This window comes from Gallinula chloropus, assembly GCF_964237585.1.
Source record: "Gallinula chloropus genome assembly, chromosome: 5".
NCBI lineage: Eukaryota > Metazoa > Chordata > Aves > Gruiformes > Rallidae > Gallinula > Gallinula chloropus.
The window spans coordinates 61,589,330-61,605,036 of NC_140090.1; positions in this window are offsets into that span (position 1 = coordinate 61,589,330).

Sequence of the window (15,707 nt, forward strand, 5' to 3'; positions counted from 1 at the left end):
GCACATATCACCTTATCTGGAAATGATAGTACCTAATGCATTCTCCCTCACAAACGTCAAAGGTGTCCCCTATCCTTTGGCTTAAACTCATTTGGCATAGCAGAAGTGGAGAACATCAACTGGGATTTATCTTCCCCACTTAAGAGGTATAAATAGATGACATTTCAATTAAATATTGCCAAATAAAAAAAAAGAAATCTGGGTATGTAGCCCTGCCTTCTTCCTATGGGACTTTCAAATAGAATGATTAACTGAAGAAATCTCCCAGTAGTGCTGAGGCAAAAGATGGATGGTGATCCATATGTGGTACAGTACAATACATTCTGTGAGTATGCAATAGCTCAGATGATATAGCCTCTGGAAGCGAAACAAAGTATAAACAAGAGCTAACTAGACACATTGCACTGCCTATCTGATATTTCACAAGGACTTGGCAAGAAGGATATTTGATTTATCAGTGCAAATAGGTAGGTTAAATGTTTCTTAATGAACTCAGTTAATCCAGGCATCAGCTGAGAGAGTTCATCAGACTTTCTAAACAGCTTTCATTGAAAATGAAGAGTGAACTTCCATGATGTCTTTCACTGTTGCAGGACTTCATTCATTGTACTTTGAATGTAAGGTACATTGACTCAATACTAAAAGCTATTAAGGAAGGACTGTCTATTACTTGATTCAGGTGTACTTGAGGGGACCTACAGATAAATGAGGGAAAGAGCCTGCATAAAATTATTTCAGCCTTAATATAGTTGGGGGGAGGGGGGGGGGGGAAGAAGAAAAGGAACATCACCTTCCTCTTTTTACATAATAAAGTATTTTTCCTAAGTCTGAATTGAGTTTCATCCTACCCTCAATACTGGATTCATCCTTATGACATTGTGGTTTGTGCCAGTATTGAAGGCAGAGTAATTTGTTTTGCTTTCCATGGGTCCATCTGGATATATTTTACTGACTGCAGTCTTCTGTCTTTGGAAAGCTGTGGAATTAATGCAGAAAATCATCAGCCCAGCCACTAACTGTGGGTCCCGAGTGGCTCACAGACTTTGAGGCCAAGAGGAAAGGGTGCTTTAGGTAAAACATGAGCCCAGAAAAATGCTCATTACATGGGGCTTACAGGAAAGATGGAGAGGGACTTTTTATCATGGAATATAGTGATAGGACAAGGGGAAATGGATTTAAACTAAAACATATTAGGAAAAAAATTCTTTATTGTGAGGGTGGTGAGGCACTGGAACAGGGTGCCCAGAGGAGCTGTGGATGCCCCATCACTGGCAGTGTTCATCCCAGGTTGGATTCAGCTTTGAACAACCTGGTCTACTGGACGGTGTCCCTGCCCATGGCAGGGGGGTTGGAACTAGATTTTCTTTGAGGTCCCTTCCAACCCAAACCAGTCCATGATTCTATGATTCTAAAAGCAGCTCCAAGTAGCACAGGTACATTCCCTGAAAGAGATATGTCAGATGAAGAGCTCTCAGAGTGATGCTAGCAGGGGGTGGGTGAAGCCTGTGAGCAGCAGGTCTCTCAGAGGAGGGCAGTGTCTTCTCTTCCCAGAGCCTTCAGGACACTATGGGCTGCAGAAGAGGAAGAACTAGGGAAAGTTAATTGGTATATGCCCAGTCAAGGGGTCCCATTTCATTCCACAGTCACAGCCACAGCCACACTATGCTGCTGGAAAGAGGGATTTCCAAAGGTCAAGGAGGCACTTCTGAGGCATTTCCCATTCTGCTATGAAAGGACATCAATTTTGGCTCATATAACTAGCAATTGAAAGTAACAAGTAAACTTAGATGAGATAAAACATCTATTTATAAAAACAAATACAGCTATCTGGATAATTTATAACCACAGTATATAAATTTTAAAAGACTTCTAAACTACTTACTTAAGCCATTGCTTTTTTAATTTTTACATTGAAACAGATGGAAAATTTTCACATACTAGTGTCATGGATACATAGCATCGCTCTATCAGTGTGATAATCTGATAAATTGCTTAGGGCTGTGATGCGTTAAGTAAATTTTTTGGGGCTGGTAGGCGTCCTGTGGAAAAAAACAACCAAACAAAAAATGCCTCCAAGTCCCCTACCAACAAACCCCCTCAAAACACCATTGGGTCAATCCTCTATGGTAACTGATACTGTGTTATATGGAAAATTTAACAACTTCTGTTGCTTAGATAGTTTGTTAATATTTTCTGATCAGAATAGGCAGATGCAGGAGAGAGGATGCCCTTTTGCTATTAAGTCCCAACAGTGTTATGTAAGGTGTTCAGGTTCCTCTGAGTGTTATGAAATCCAGGTGCCCTCTCCTGGCTGGTACTGGACATGCTGAGCTTTTCATCTGCCATGAACCAGGGACTTGCAGAAGATCTTGCTTTTTCCATCTTCGTTGTTTCTTTTAATGCCAGTTAATGTCAGTACCACCATACCATCCAGTCTCCCTAAAAGCAGCTGGGTCCCCATCTGTTCCTCTGCCTCCAACTCACAAACTATCTCTCCCCACTTGCCTTTCTTGGAGAAAGAAAGATTATTCCCTTTAACTGCTGGACTTGGAAAGGATCACCAGGGTCCAAGCCCTTGCCAGTAACCTGTCTGAGACCAGGGCCTAACCGTGTAAATATGGCTGAAGGAGTCCTCCTGCCCGGGTTTTACTCCAGAAGTGAACAGTTGTAGTCCTGCATGTCAACACAAGACGGCACTGCTGCAAGCCTGGCAGCCTCCGGTTCCCTTCGAGAGAGGAGAGAAAAAGTGACGTTTACTCACATCCTCCTTCTGGGTTGTGGTTTGGCAAAGGGCTGGCCTGCTGCTCCGAAGAGGTACCTCTCTGCTGGACTCGTGGCCAGCTCACATCGCTATTCAGAAGCATTCAGCGTCAGAAACTGCTCTTAGCATGAAGCACCACATGATTTTCCCTCAGCGGGGAAAGCCGTGGGATGCTCTGTAACCAGTGTGTGCCACATGCTGCCTCTGAGTTGTTGCAGTGGCAAGCTGTGCGGTGACAGTGGGTGTCACACACAGCATACTGAGCAGTCCTAATCTCACTGCAGCAACCCCACATGCTGTCTTTTGAGTTTAGGGCTTCTTATTTAAAACCATATATACAGCATTCTGCTGTAGACAAGCCTCTATGCCTGCTTTCCTTACCTTGCACTCAAATTTTAGGAAGCATTTTCCATGAAATGCATAGATAGAGACAAAAATCTTTATATATGTGCATTAGGTTAAAGACTTCCTCAAGCAGGCAGCTCTGCAGGACTCTGTTTCATGACCATGCCTTAGAAAATACATGCCGATATATACCATATTCTAGCAATTTTAAACTTTTAATTATGACACTTGTGGCATATCTACAAGGGACACCAGATCTCTGTCCTGTTGAAGTGAATGGCTGAATTGTCCATGCTGCTGCTGTGGCTTCTGTTTGTCCTGCAGAGAGAAGGGATTTCCCGTTTAGAGCTCTGTGCTCTGCAGTGACTCTGTGACGTAGCCATTTTTCTGCTGCTTTAGATTACTTTCATGAAGGTTAACAGGAAACAACATAAATGTCCTAGGAAACAGACAGCAAGTGTCTGTGCCTTGGGGAATTTGGTGAGGGCAAATGTAACAGGCATTCCAGGACAAGTTAGCTGTCAGCAGTGTTAACTCCATTATTATATTCTTGGTACCTGAACAGCACTCCTTCTGCTTTTCTTCCTTCTGCTGAGAATTTGAAACAAACTTTGGGCAGATAATGTGGGAAGCCTCTATCTATATATTCTTCCAAAATTAATGAAAAGGCAGATTGCACTGGGGATGTGCATGCAGGAAGGCGCAGAGCTCCCACCGCGCTGGGCCCATTCCACCAAGACCTACAGAGAGTTCTGTGGAAGCCAGGCTCCCTGTCTGCTCTTCTCTTTCTGTAACACCCAGTCTTTGTAAGATACCTGGGGAAGGCGGACCATGAGTCTGCTCTCTTTCTGCAAGCAATCACTATAGCAATATATGGCTCTGGGCTGGCTCATTAATCCTCCTCAGATATAATGCATGGTGCAGAAGACTCTTGAGTCTTGATTAGACACAAAAGAATTTGTCTAACTGGTTGTAACACATCCTTACCCAAGACAGTTTTAGCTCTCAAAAATGTCAGCCAAAGCACAAAAGGGCATTTGTATAAAATTGTCTCCCCTTGCTTCCTCACCTGCTCCTCCCACACAAATTACATCTTTAGCAACACAACTATTCCAGAAAAAAAACCCAACCAGTGTTGGCCTTGATTGAGTCTGTGATCTTAAGGCTGGGGGACTTCCCTGGGGTAAGTAGTATCCCCATGGATACTACTAATCACTCACAAGTGGGACTGAATATTGATGTACAAAGCTGTGCCAAAAAAGGAGTATAAGTGAATATTATTACCTGACTGCTTGTTTTTCCTGTTTGTCTTCTCTAATATGGCATAAAATGTAGGTCTCTTGGTGGAATTGTGATTCCATCAGGTTTACATGCACCAAATCTGTCTAGTAGAGGTTTGGAAAGCCACGATCAGCAGGGATACCTCCTAACTCAGTGAACCTTTTTTTTTTTTTTTTTTGTTTATCCATATAACAGAAGCAATGTCACATTTGCACATTGAGAACTGGTGCCTGGATGTGCAACTTTACCCCACAACAAACTGGTTAGTCATAAAAATGGTCAAGCTTGCACTTACTTACATAGTAATTGCATAACAAACAGTAATTTTTAGGTGTTAATTGAAGTTAGTAGGAATAAATACTTCCTGGAAAAGCAGCTTTTCTATGGCTATTGTGTAAATTGTTTAGCAATGTGTTTAAGTTTGAACTGCAGCCTTTCATTACTGAAGGTGATAAATCATGTTTGTTCCATCTGCAGAAGGAATCTATCTCCAGAATAGACCCTAGGGTTGCAGGACCCTAACAGCACTGAGATTGGTACTCAGCCATCATGCCTAGTCAACAGGCTCAAGAGTCACTGTGGTGGATGAAGGGACCAGGTTATTGAAAAATTGATGGACAGAGACAGCACAGTGCAATCAAATGGATCTCCTGCCCTCAGGATCAGACTAAATACATAAACAGGGAAGGAGAGAGATTCCCATGAAGCCTTAATACAGCTTTTCTATGGGAAAATGTAGATGAAGAAAAGAAGATGTTATGGATAAAATGCACTTTCCTATCTAAGAAGGGAGTTCCATGACCAGCATCGCAGGTGTTCCACTTGGAACACTGTGAAATATTTCTCAGTCCAAATATTGACTGAATTAGAGAGGAAATAATGTCCCTCCCACCCTGATAAAGGCCACATCCACACTTAGGGTGGCAGTGGGATTTCTTCCTACACATGAAAGAGAAAAATTGGAAAATGAGTCTTCCCATCTCTAGCAATATCAGAGCTATAGGGAGGCTGACACTGAGCCCCTCCGAAAACACTCTTACCATCCTGACTGCTTTGCTGTTCGGTCAGTAGAAAGGTTTCAGTGACTTGTACACGTGCAGCTTGGTAAACAGTGTCATTACAGCTTCCTATATCATAATCCCAAAGCTACAGACATCTGATTCAGGGGAATAGAGCTCATCATTTCTCACTTTGGAGGCAGCTCTATTGAAGAAATGAACTGGTTTCTGGTCAAACATGTTCCTGTATATGATAGAACTGGGAACAAGCTGAGTGGTCCATACTTTTCATAGTGTATCCAGAGACTTGAGTCCACACTTTGCATTAGTGGCTATGGCAAAGTGTCTAAATAAGAGAAGAGGGGTGGTGATGGTGCATCATGGGACATAAACTGTTGAAGAAAAAGGGGACACAATGCCCAGCAGCATTTTTTTCCATATGCAAGAGTTGCAGGAGAATTCAATTTTTGCCAAAATGTCCACATTTTCTGCTGAATGAAGTGCCAGAAAACAGTTTCTCTGAAGTAAGGAAACAACCATGTTCTGCTGTTTGGTCAGGTACAAGATAGAATATGGAAAACACAACTGCTGTGGAACTGCGTCTATCATCGCCAGTTTTCCAGAATGCAAGAGAATAGTGGTGACAAACCATGGAACACCCACAGTATTAAAGGCATAAGATTCATATCAGATTTCACATCATACCCGAGTCAGTTATCTCTTTCTGGTTTTCTTCACTGACTCACATTCAGACCTTCAAAAGCCAAAATCCTCCTACAGCTGCATCACACCTGACCTCTCTTATCTCCCCTCCAGCTCTGAATGCACAGCCATCCCCAGCTGGCAGTCTATGCATGGGAAATCAGGCCACAGACTCACTTGGTGACACAGAGCCCTGGCAAAGATCTCATGAATCACTCCTACTGCACTCACCGGTGTGGTGGTGGTGATGAAGTGGTGCATGATTTACTGGCAGTATCTTCTTACGCTGTAGTAAGTGAAGGGCTGTCTTGGTCACATGGTTCATTCTGAATTACACCAACTCACACAAGCCATCATCCTGTAAGAGAGCCTGAAAATCTAGCTCCAGTAGCAGCAAGATGCCACCGTCTTTATGGAGAAAAGGACAGAATTTGAAACTTACTAGTCGTGGCAATGAAAAGCCAAGCTCTTCCTTCAATAACCTTAGAGAAACCCAACTGACTTTATAGGAATCACTGGACAATCCTTGTAATGGAAGAACATCACCTGTACTCTTTCTATCAATTTAATTACCTCTGTGAATTATTGAAAAGTGAAAGAATGGTTTGATGATTTAACTGAACATACATTAGGAAGATACAAGTGGAATTTTCCAGCTTTAAGTGCCCCAAGTTTGGAAAAACCAAAAGCATGTATGCAAAATATATTCTGAACTTTTACTGGCTTGACAAGATTTGATCTGAAAAGACCATTTGTTACTTTTAGTAAACCCAGTTTTAAACATACTTTTTTGTCAGTTAGTTTACTGCTAGTGATAATGCTCATCTTGAAAGTCCCAGAGACAGATGAATCTTAAAATTGTCAGCCAGGACAAGTTCAAAAATTGTCAGTGATGATAAATCTACCTCCAGTCCTACTTTTATTTGAAATTTTCTATCTCTAGTTACTGGCTTTTGACATGATACTGACTGCAAGGCTTAAGTATTTCTATTGAAAAAGCAAATAAAGTTTTAGAAGAGAGAAAGCAATAACAAAACCAAAGCACTGCCTTTTGCTCAACAGTGTCTTCAGACTTCTCTGGAAATACATTGGGTGGATTACTGTTCTTCAAGTTGCCTGAAGAAACAGCAAGACAAAAATAGAAGGAAGCTCATTTCTCCTCATAAGTATACCAGCTGTATGTTGACATACCAGATAGATGTCTGAAAAGTTGCTCCTAATTTATCTCTACCAAAGGAAGATCTGCATCAGTCCTCAGAGTTGTTAATAAGGTGTGCTTAACTCTCCACTGTGGCTGAGTCACAATCAGTGTGCCAGAATGTGCTCTGGCAAAAATAATTCCTCCTCGGGAATGTAACAATGCAAAGCAATCTCCCACCAAAAGGACAAGTTCCCCCCTTCCCTCTGAGGTGCTCCCATTTCCAGCACAGCATGTTCCTCCAGCCAAAGGTGAAGAAAATGGGCATGGTGAAACTCGGAACCCATGCAGTGAAGTTGCACTGTGTGTTTCTGAAAAGAGCTTCAGCCTTTGGACAACAGCCTGCTTGCCATACCCTGTATTCTCATTATTTCTGAGGTCTTTCAGGAATTGATCTCACAAGATTTCAGAGTTTGTAAGACCTTGAATTCTTAGTGTTGTCCCATTACCTGTGCTCAGTCCCAAGTCTCTTTCGGCAGTTTCCCACATGCCACATTAACTGCTCCAGCACAGATTCCCTTTTCATGTTTGATAACACTGGTTTTGTGAGATTTTTCACCCCAAAAGAGTGAGGAGATTTTTTGGGGAGGAGATTTTTTTTTTTGTTGGAGCCAAACTGAAATACCAGTACTTCCTTTTTTCTCATGTAGCATTCATTAGCCTTTCACATCTAACGATGCCAGGAAAATGATGTTTCAGCAGTGAAGATCCTGAGGAGAAAGCTTCCAGATGGCCTTTCATTCTCCTGACAAGAAAAGCCTGCTGTGAAACGCTGCTGCTTGAACATACTGAAACAAGCCAGGCTTAAGTAGGATCCTAATAGTGTAAATCTATTGCTTTTAGGTTAAAATTTAAGGGAAAAAAAAAATCTTCATTTCTGAAACCAACCTGATTTTCTGGGGTCCACTATCAAATCAAGTCTGTTAAGTTAGTCCTCTTACTTTGGGCCAAATGCAGAGAACGGGTGAAAATAAGGCAACACTTACATGGCTCCCATAGAGACGTGGGACCAGCAGGTCTGCTTCTGACCTTTTGTTTCCACAGGGCCAGATCTAGCAGATTTCTTGTTTTAGGCCTGGAGAAGCACAGATTTCTTACCATTTGAAGTTCGGCAGTGACCAGGCAAACTCTGATCAAAGCCAGACTGTTCAAAGCTTCACATAAACACTTTGTGAGATCCAATTGTCCAAGTGCTGGGCAGGCTTTCTCAGCATGTGGATCTGCTTTTCAACAAGTATGTCTTGCACATAGATTACCCTGCGGTTATTATGATAACTATTCATGTTGATTACTGGTGAGTACAGATTACTACTAACCATGAGTAAATATAATGTGAGCAGCCAGTACCATAGACACCATGCTCTAGAATATGCCAAAAAGATATTTACAAAGTTGGCAGATCTCGAAAAGTTACTAAGCAGCTTTGATAATTACACTTATAATATGTTCCTCATGGATGGGAGAGAACTCATTCGTTATCTCATGTAGCTTGTCCATATCTGACCAAAGGAAAAGGAAAAAGAAAAACAAAAAGAAAGAAAAAATAAAAAGAAAAAAGGAAAAAGGAAAGTTGGCAATTGTATTTGATACACCCCAAACCCTGAGGGTAGGAACAGAGCTCCCTTTGCTGTCATGGCTGCAGTATCTTTAAGGCAAACAGTACATGTCACCTTACTGCTGAACAGAAACAAAAAAATTCTGGCTGAGCTGCAGGCTGCAACGGAAGAATGAAGTGGGTTGAGTCACTCATCTGCTTCAGTCCCCCCTCCCCTCCAGTGGCGGCTCTTTTATATTGCTGTGCTTCCAACACAGACAAAAGGACAGAGGTCTTCAGGAAGACCAGTGTACCACTCCCTACAGGGATTTCTCCTGAAACAAATCTTGAAAAGTCAGTGAGTGAGGAAGGAGGAACTACATGTGACGGCTGTCAGTCTGCACATGGTATTGGTCATCTAATGTGTGTGAGGAACATGCTCAAACAAGTTACTGAAAAGTGAATAAAGAGCTTTACAGACAAGCACAGAATTGCAAAAGAATGGACTCATCTGTGACCCACAAAAAAGGATGTTCTCAGTCTCATTTCCACCACTAACACAAATTGCAGTAATTCTACTGAGCATAAGACATCCTGCTGTATCTGTGCAGTTCTGCTGAACCTCTGGCCAGACTCTCCAGAAAACCTCTGCTGTATACTGGTATGTGGAGGGACCCAAAAGCCTGAATTAACTTTAGAGTGAACCTCTATTAAATTAAATTAAATTAAATATTTCTAGCATTGGATGCTGACCTCTATTGATTAAAATGTCATAGAGCTCCTGAATCAAAGGGCGGCAGCAGTGGCCACCAGGCAGCAGAAACCACCATGGGCATGATCCCATGCCCTGAGTGAACACTGTGAATAATTACAGGAAACGTCTAGGCGCCTTCAAAGACAAACAAGTTTGTGTTTGAAGAGGAGACTCAAAACCACTCACAGATGCGGGAACAGATGGATCCATCAGTGTGCTCTGTAACCAAGGAATTGGACCAGAGGCTGGGAAGTATTATTTTTACAGATATATGGGTGGTAGCTTGCATGCCCTTGAGGGTATCAGCATGCATCTGTGCAAAAACCACTCAGGAAACAATGTTCTGTTGTTTTTACTCACATCTAACAATCCAAATTTCTTCTAGTAGTTGGAAAGCTAAAAAACAGGACATAGCAAGGTGGGTCTTTTCCTTTTCACTGTCATAGCAAGATGTATCACTTCTACATTTTCAGGTATACTTGCTACTTTGCCTTAGTTTCCAACTGTTAGCCATGCTGCAGCCGAAGGAGTAGCCTTCCTCTTACTAGAAGGTTTAGTAATATAAAGCCTCAAAATAGCGAAACTATTCAACTGCCTCCTGCTGGGTCCCAGTTTCTGGTGCACAGGTCACTCTCATAGTTTTATTTTAATCTGTCCCCCACCTGGCAGTTCTCTCAAACTTCTCCAAACAGCTCCGTCAAACTGTGGCCAAGGCCACCACAAAGCTGTTTGTCTAGAAGAGCTGATTTTCCTTGCTTTGTGATATTAGACCTCACATCTTCAGTCTTGACAACACCACACAGCTTCTGGACAGAAAAGAGGACTAATTACAGGACTAATAGAACTGAAGACTTGTTTAAAAAGCTGATATTTGTCTACGGTATTCAACATCTCAGAACAGACCAAGCACTGTAGAGCCTAATACCTGCGTTGTAGGTGATTGGATATCGTTAGAGTTTTGGACCCTCTTTGGGTCTGTAGGAATTTTCCATGAGACCTTATGGGCAGAATTTACCAAATTTCAGCTCCTGCTAGTTCTTAGTGGGTATTGAATGCCTAATGCCCTTTGGCAGATGAAACAGTCCTGTTCTGCCAGTACATGAATAAAAAGTTCTTCTCAGGAGCCAACACTACATGAATCATTTCTATTAGCATTTCTGAGTCCAAATCACAGAACTTTTGAAAAGCCAGGAGACATAAAATTTGGGTAGCTTCCAACAGGGACACATTTCATAGTGCAGTTTTGGAATGTGAGCAAAGTATTGCATCCTTGTATGCCACACAAATTTATGAGCAACAGTGTGCATCCAGCTACCACTGAATTTTGGAGAGTATCTGATCAGACAGAGGCTTTGGTCCTAACCACCACAAATACCCATGGTCTAAGCAATCAATCTTTAATTCCAATGCTCATGCAGCTGCTCTGACTTGGCAATGTAACAAGGTCAGGCAGAGATCTTCTTCTGCTGCAGGCAAATCAAGAACATTGCAGATGACGCATTAGTTTTTATAAGTCTGTCTGTTTGTTTAGGCATATGTGAAAGATAACCATGGTATGTGTGAGCAGATACACACATCACTTCCGAGAATAAAGACTTCACACCCAGACCATGGTGGTTTCCTGTGTCTTGTTTCCTGAGCCCAGTCTGGAATGAGAAAATATTAGTAAGGGTGAAGACCCTGAGAGCTTCAAGAACATCCCAGGAGTTCCAGAGCATCTCTTACTACATTAAATCCCACTTCACACTTTCTTCTAGAGAACTTGATTTCACTATTGGCCTGGAAACACAGGTAACATGAGGGAGTACTAATTGCTATTTCTCATAGTTTTTCTAGCTGTTGTTTCCAGTCAAGCAAGCACAAAGGAAAGAAGAAATCTGCAAACACAAGATCAGATATTTATGGAAGGGAAAAGACACTTCAGGAGCAACACCTGTAAATTAGATCCATCAGTAGATGAGTATGAGGAGATGAATACACTATTAGTAGTAACTAATAACCCATCTGCAGCTAGGATGTTTAAAACGAAAGAGAAGCATAGCCTGTGCCAACAAGTGCCTATCTATTTAGAATGGGATCTCTGGCTGAACCTGCCAGTGAGTCTTTCCTGGTGACATTCTTCCCAAGCACTTTTGTTTTGTTACCAAATGAGCACAACAGCAGCTTGGCTTTGTGGAGGTGAGCCAAACAGTTCAGTTCATCCCACAGGGAGCAAGCCAGGAAGGAGAGGGAAAATAAAAACATCAAAGCCAGAGACAAATTAATCTTTTCTATATAATTGCAATGGAGTTCAGCTTTACTGCATTCACAAGAAAGATGACATTACTTACCACATGGTGCTTGCAGGTCCCACCAGGATGCCTGCTCTTTCCCTTCCTTATGTCTTCACAGAATCATAGGGGTTGGAAGGGACCTCAAGAGATCATTGAGTCCAACCCCCCTGCCAAAGCAGCTCCCCAGCTCATATTGCACAGGTTGGCGTCCAGATGGGTCTTGAATATCTCCAGAGATGGAGACTCCACACCCCCCCTGGGCAGCCTGTCCCAGGGCTCTGTCACCCTCACTGTGAAAAAGTTCTTCCGCATGTTGGTGCGGAACTTCCTGTGCTCCAACTTGCAGCCATTGCCCCTTGTCCTGTCTCCACAGACCATAAATATGGATTGAATATGGATTTTATAGATAGAACAAAATATAGATAGAACAAAACACCCTTCCTGGTTTCTCCCATTGCCAGTTCATTCTCTTTCCTTCTTCCCTATAAAAAGCCAGATCACTCTTACATGAGCAGCAGCCTGGCAATGCAGTGGGAAATGCTGGTGTTGCTAGCAAGTCCACCAGAGACCCTGGGATGTGCGATCAGCTATTCAGGGCATGCCTCTCTTTTGAGTCATGGCTTTGCTCTTACATCAAACTTATTCACCTACTGATGGTGTCAGTCCAACTAATTATGGGAAGAGGCAAAGACAGGAACTTTGTATTCATACATGGAGAAGCTCCGTGCCATGTTTCTTCCTGCAAAGGGAAAAAAAAATTGTGGCAGACCCATTTGCTATCTGGTGGTGCTCCCTTGGTTTCAACAAGGTCTTCCAAGAAGGAAGCCATGAAGGAAACCTATAGAGCTTACTGACTTCCCACATAACTTTTTCTTGTTTTGTTTAATGAAGTAATAAGCCAGCTATATAATTATGGATTGAGCCTAATCACCAAGTACTAGATTTTAAACACTGCAAAACTCAAGTTAAAAGATTGCTGGATGTAGTTTTAGTTGTGCACCAGAGAAGCTGAATTTGAAGCTAGATAGAGACCTACCAAAGTCCAGATGTTAAAACTAATTTATTAGGTTCCAACTCAACTCTTACAAGGAAATATTTGAACTCAATATTTTTTTCACTACACTGAAGGTATTCAAGCATTGTCCACCACTTATATGTGTACAAAGAGGAAACTTGTTCAGTAACAGATAATTGCTGTGTGGATTGTGAAGCAAAATTGTCTTTCTAGTGCAGTATGCAACCCTGAGGTGAACAGTACAGGACAGCTCCAAAGGAGGCACTAAAATCCTATGAGTTCTCCCACTAATCGAATCACAGAATCAAAGAGTTGTAGGGGTTGGAAGGGACCTTGAGTGATCATCGGGTCCAACCCCCCTGCCAAAGCAGCTCCCTAGCTCATATTGCACAGAATGATTTCCTATTACTCAGCTAGTCACTAACTCATGCCCTGAAGCTTAGGGATAACTAGACAGAGATGGACCTGAGCTAGAAAATCTGACTCTGGATTTAGAGGCAGAATTACCCAAAGCCCAGTACAGTTCAGATCTAAGGTCTTTATCCATGTTTCTGCTTTGTTTTTTCATCTAAATTCAGTTAATCTTAGCCAGCCTTTTGCCTTGATGCCACCTAGCTACACTACTCTCTGCAAGCCAAGAAAACACACCTGCCTTAAGCAAAGAAGCAAGGGTTTGGCCCCTGACCCAGGGAACAAAAAACTGTTACTAGTCATAATGCTAGAGATGTTAAGTCATCTGTTGAAGCTGAAAGGACTTAATCCAACTTGATTTTTCCTGCTCTCACTGAATGTGGTGTAAGTGCAGCTTTATGAAACTTACCACAATTGTCCTCAGACCCATGCAGTGTTTAGGAACTCTAATCTCATACACTTTTCTGTCACCTAAAATGTCACCTAAAACTCTTATGGCTTTGGCCTTGTCCAGCTCAGAGAGATCTGTCTTTCTTTTATATGAAAGAAAAAGCTGAAGCTCTCAAAGGTCTGCTCTCCAGACAGTAGTGCTGGGTAGTCTGAAAAGCATCTAGCCTCCTCCTGGGAAATCTCAAGAACAGGAGAAGTGTTGGGTGAGATGGTATCCCCTCCAGATCAAGAGCTTGGATGTGAATACCCTACTCATAATAGCCCATAGATTTGTCACCCTCAAGTAGAAGTGAACCTGACATGCAAAAGCACAAATACTGTCTGTCAAGGTAACAGCCATGTCTGATATTGCTAAATAGATGCAACAACCCCTTTATGACATTTGTGCTCAGTATCAGTAAGGGATGTCCTCTAACAGTTAGGAGGGCCCATGTGCCAGGTGTTGGCCAGCAGGAGCAGTGAGACAAGTAGAACTCCTGTGCAGTGACTTGCGCACAGAGGGAGCTTCTTCATGCTCTTCCACCAAAAGGTGCTCTAATACAAAGGCAGAGATACTGAGGACAAGCCAGCACACAACACCCAAGTGGCAGACTTTGTGTTTTTGAAGTCTGCTTTAGTACAGCAAAGGATGAATGAGGACTCATTAACAAAAAAGGAATAATTAGTGATACGGTATATTGGCCCTACTAATCAGAAGTGTTATTAAACAAGATTATCAACTCTGTTGGAGAAGAGGACTAGTAGGAGAAACCAGGGCTCATCTTGCTGGTATCAGTATTGTCCAGGGCTGGAAAGACATTTAATACAATATTGCTGCCCTCTAGTGCTTTGAAAAAGAATCTGCTCGGTTACTAGCCATGAACAGATGTGAGACAAAGAAAATACAACATTTCGAGGAATGAACTAAAAAGGATCAAAGTAGACAGCAATATCTATAAAGACAAAAATTAAAGACATCTCTGAGTAGGTATAAATCCATATAGCTACAAATTATTTCGAAATAGCTATATCAGTCTAGAGCATCCCTATAATTTCACCCATTTTTGTTCCTAGTATCAGCAGACTATCCCCAAATAGATCTTCAGCCTTCCCTTCACTGTATCCTGAGGCAAAGGCCTTCAGCAAGAGTCTGGTGGCTGCTGAAGGTAAGGTGGCAATGGCCAATAATCCACAACACCTAAAACTGCTCTTGACTCTAAAACTGACATGGTACAGGGACACTTAAATACATTATAGATATGAAATCATCTATCTTCTGACCTCAAAGATATCTTCAGGTCAGCAGTCAGAACATCCCTCATGGTCTCCAAAATATGCACCACATACTTCTGCTTTGCTGCGATGTTCTGTGGCTAAAAAAGCTCATTAAGCTAAACTATGTGCAAAATAATCTCTACATGCATCTGCTTAAAAAAAAAACCCACACACAACAAAACCACAAGTGAAGAAACATTTTAACCACTGTTGCTTCTGATTTTAAAATTGATAACACTGGTTTGTGAGACGCAGCTGAACATTACTACTTCTGCTACCTTTGCCCCCCAACCTTCAAAGCAATCTACTGCATATCCATTCAATTAAAAAATAAATTGTTCTGTTAGAACCTGTAACACAAAAATGAAAACTGTAAATCTCTAATCTCTGGGAAAATCTGTTAGAAGTGGCAATGCCTTCTTCAGCATCCCTATCTCACTGTACAGGGCAATTAACCTTTCCAGTATTTGCCAGACAAAGGTATATTCAGACTGGAATTTCAGCTCTTAAGCTCCTCTCCTGCTACTGCTGGAGACAATCACTGTCTTATCCATCATTTTATCCATTTATCTGGAAAACTGCAACATCAGTTTTTGCTTTGCAAGGAAACTAGCAGTAAGAGAGGGAAATTCAGGACAGATCACAGAACTGACACCCTTCTTTTATGAGTTTTGCCTCTAATTTTCTGAGTGGCTATGGACAAGTCTCTATAGATTATATTTTCCCTTTTG